The following is a 4,235-nucleotide window of genomic DNA, read 5'->3' on the forward strand; positions in this document are numbered from 1 at the left end:
AGTCCAAATCACTGCAGGGTACTCAGGTATAATACCTGACAACTGACAGGGCAGCAGGACAGATCGTTCCCCTTCATTCACCTCCACTACCACAGCCAGGGCATGCTGGGAAACTGAGGACACAGAAACAAAAATTCACTGCATGCTGTGGGTTTGTCACACAAACCAAATCACAGTCATTTGGGCAGAACTTTGTGCCATCAGAAACCGAATTTGAGTAAGTTATATTGGCATTTAAATTGCATCACAACAGAAGTCGCCTCAAGGTGCTTTATATTGTAGAGGTAGATCGCACAATAATAGATACAGAGAAAAACCCAACAATCATATGACCCCCTATGAGCAAGCACTTTGGCGACAGTGAGAAGGAAAAACTCCCTTTTAACAGGAAGAAACCTCCGGCAGAACCAGGCTCAGGGAGGGGCGGGGCCATCTGCTGCGACCGGTTGGGGTGAGAGAAGGAAAATAGGATAAAGACATGCTGTGGAAGAGAGACAGAGATTAATAACAGATATGATTCGATGCAGAGAGGTCTATTAACACATAGTGAGTGAGAAAGGTGAATGGAAAGGAAAAACTCAATGCATCATGGGAATCCCCGGCAGCCTACGTCTATTGCAGCATAACTAAGGGAGGATTCAGGGTCACCTGGTCCAGCCCTAACTATATGCTTTAGCAAACGGAAAGTTTTAAGCTTAATCTTGAAAGTAGAGATAGTGTCTGTCTCCCAAATCCAAACTGGAAGCTGGTTCCACAGAAGAGGGGCCTGAAAACTGAAGGCTCTGCCTCCCATTCTACTTTTAAATACTCTAGGAACAGCAAGTAGGCCTGCAGAGCGAGAGCGAAGTGCTCTAATAGGGTGATATGGCACTACAAGGTCATTAAGATAAGATGGGGCCTGATTATTTAAGACCTTGTATGTGAGGAGCAGGATTTTGAATTCAATTCTGGATTTAACAGGAAGCCAATGAAGGGAAGCCAAAACAGGAGAAATATGTTCTCTCTTTCTAGTCCCTGTCAGGACTCTTGCTGCAGCATTTTGGATTAGCTGAAGACTTTTCAGCAAGTTTTTAGGACATCCTGATAATAGTGAATTACAGTAGTCCAGCCTGGAAGTAATAAATGCATGAACTAGTTTTTCAGCATCACTCTGAGACAGGATATTTCTATCTTCAGAGATGTTGCACAAATGGAAGAAAGCAGTCTTACATATTTGTTTAATATGTGCATTGAAGGACATGTCCTGGTCAAAAATGACTCCAAGGTTCCTCACAGCATTACTGGAGGCCAAGGTAATGCCATCCAGAGTAAGAATCTGGTTAGACACCATTTTTCTAAGATTTTCAGGGCCGAGTACAATAACCTCAGTTTTATCTGAATTAAGAAGCAGAAAGTTAGCGGCCATCCAGGTCTTTATGTCTTTAAGACATTCCTGCAGTTTAACTAATTGGTGTGTGTTACCTGGCTTCATGGATAGATAGAGCTGCGTGTCATCTGCATAGCAGTGAAAATTTATGTTATGTCTTCTAATGATGCTGCCTAAGGGAAGCATGTATAATGTAAATAGAATTGGTCCTAGCACTGAACCCTGTGGAACTCCATAATTGACCATAATGGGTGAAGAGGACTCTCCATTTACATGTACAAATTGGAGTCTATTAGATAGATATGATACAAACCACTGCAGTGCAGTACCTGTAATACCTACAGCATGTTCTAATCGCTCTAATAGGATATTATGGTCAACAGTCTCAAACGCAGCACTGAGGTCTAGCAGGACAAGCACAGAGATGAGTCCACTGTCAGAGGCCATAAGAAGATCATTTGTAACCTTCACTAAAGCTGTTTCTGTGCTGTGATGAGCTCTGAAACCTGACTGAAACGCTTCAAATAAGCCATTCCTCTGCAGATGATCTGTTAGCTGTTTGACAACTACTCTTTCAAGGACTTTTGATATGAAAGGAAGGTTGGAGATTGGCCTATAATTAGCTAAGACAGCTGGGTCTAGAGATGGCTTTTTGAGTAAAGGTTTAACTACAGTCAGCTTGAAGGCCTGTGGTACATAGCCGATTATTAGAGATAGGTTGATCATATTTAAGATAGAAGCATTAATTAATGGCAGGACTTCTTTGAGCAGTTTTGTAGGAATGGGGTCTAAAAGACACGTTGATGGTTTGGAGGAAGTAATTATTGAAGTTAACTCAGAAAGATCAATTGGAGAAAAAGAGTCTAAATGAACATCAATGGTACTGAAAGTAGCTGTAGATAATGTTACATCTGTGGGGTGATTATTGGTAATTTTTTCTCTAATGATTAAAAGTTATTTGTGAAGAAATGCATGAAGTCATTACTAGTTAACGTAAAAGGGATGGTTGGTTCAATAGAGTGACTTTTTGTCAGCATGGCTACCAATACATCCAGTGTATTGGTATTATTGTATTGTATTGGTTTGAAAATGATAGTCACCAAATTGAAATTGAATTTTATGTTTTGAAAATGAATTCATTTGCTTTCAAACTTTATTTTGAATAATTTCAAATTCACTTCTCAATTCATTTTTTTGGGACTTGCATGCGGTTCCTGCGAGAAAGGCGCACAGTAATCGAGCGCCAATTAAAAGATTAATACATTGTACCTGCAGACCCAGAGTGTTACTGAGCGGACCTATAGCATCTTGAGCTGGGGTGGGGCAGATTAAATGTTCAGAAGTCATTCATCATGTCATATGACCAGGGGATAAACTCTCAGGTTGGTAATAAATGTTTTACTTGTATAACAAAAAGCATCATTTAAACAAATGATGGTTTGTCAAGGGTGTGAAGCCCAAGTCTCCAATTCAGTAATCCTGGGCTCCAGAGCTGCTAATTGGCTACATTTATTACAGGTATCATTGCTGCTAAAGGAGGCAAAGGAGTAACTAAACATCTGACACAATGAGCAGGAAAGTGCAGGAGGAACAGGTTAAGAGGCCATTAAGCTAGAAAAACATTAAAGACAGTGAGTGAATACTGACTATAAACTCAAAAAAGTGACCCTCCGACAGCCAAACCCATCTGTTCTCCGATTGGATTGTTACATTTGTGATTGACATGACATTGACCAATCAGATGAACGGAAGAAAAATAGGGTCAAAATTCATACTTGTAACTTGCAGGTGTTTTTTGGCTAAGTCCACACACAAATCTTTTTTACGCACACACAAATTCTTTTTACACATACAAATCTTTTTTACACACACAAATCTTTTTTACACATACAAATCCTGATTTACAAGTACAAAATATTTATGACCACATTTTGAGCCCATACAATTTGGATTATCCAATTAACCTATCCCCACAAAACAAAACAAAAATCCATCGGCCCATAAAAACAAAAAATCACCAGTTTTCCAGGTAGAAAACAGGAGGAGTGATACACCTGCTGTTGTCAGGCCTGCAGGTTATTTTTAAAAAATGCCTTGGCTGCATTTAACTTTGTTATTTGCAAAATTTGTGCATAGGTTTTAAAATTTACAAGAAATCTGTAAATCTACAGCATCTGTATCACTAGTAGCAGTGCACCAATTCCCTGATCCCATGTTGTGGCTGACAAAGAGCCATCAACAAAATACCAATCAGTAGTTCCTCACCTATGACCATGGGGCAGATTGCTAGACCTCAGTACTTTGTTCGATACTGTTGGCCATAATATTCTAATAGAGCGAATAGAGCACGCTGTAGGTATTACAGGTACTGTTTCTATCTAATAGACTCCAATTTGTTCATGTAAATGGAGAGTCCTCTTCACACACTAAGGTCAATTATGGTGTTCCACAGGGTTCAGAGTCACTCAGCACTGTAACTGAAAGACAAAACGCTGAAATGGTGATCATCAAAAACTTACAAAGACTAACATTTTCAGATGAGATAAAGACATTAAGCAAAGGAAGACCATTACCTGAGAGCAACAAAATGTACAACTTGGATCCTTTCTTGGCCAAAGACAATGCGCCCAAGGTGGGAGGAAGGCTACAACACTCATCGCTTCCGAACACATTCAAACATCCAACTGTCATTCCAAGAGACCATCATATTACAAAACTCATAATCGCTCACTGTCACGAAAGGATAAATCATCAAGGAAAGAGCTTCACAATGAGCGAAATACAGTCCAGCGGTTATTGGATTCCCAAGATAAGTCAAACAGTATCAGACTACATCCGTCAGTGTGTGACATGTCGGAGACTAATAAGA

Source organism: Oreochromis niloticus, linkage group LG3, assembly GCF_001858045.2.
Source record: "Oreochromis niloticus isolate F11D_XX linkage group LG3, O_niloticus_UMD_NMBU, whole genome shotgun sequence".
Taxonomy (NCBI): Eukaryota; Metazoa; Chordata; class Actinopteri; order Cichliformes; family Cichlidae; genus Oreochromis; species Oreochromis niloticus.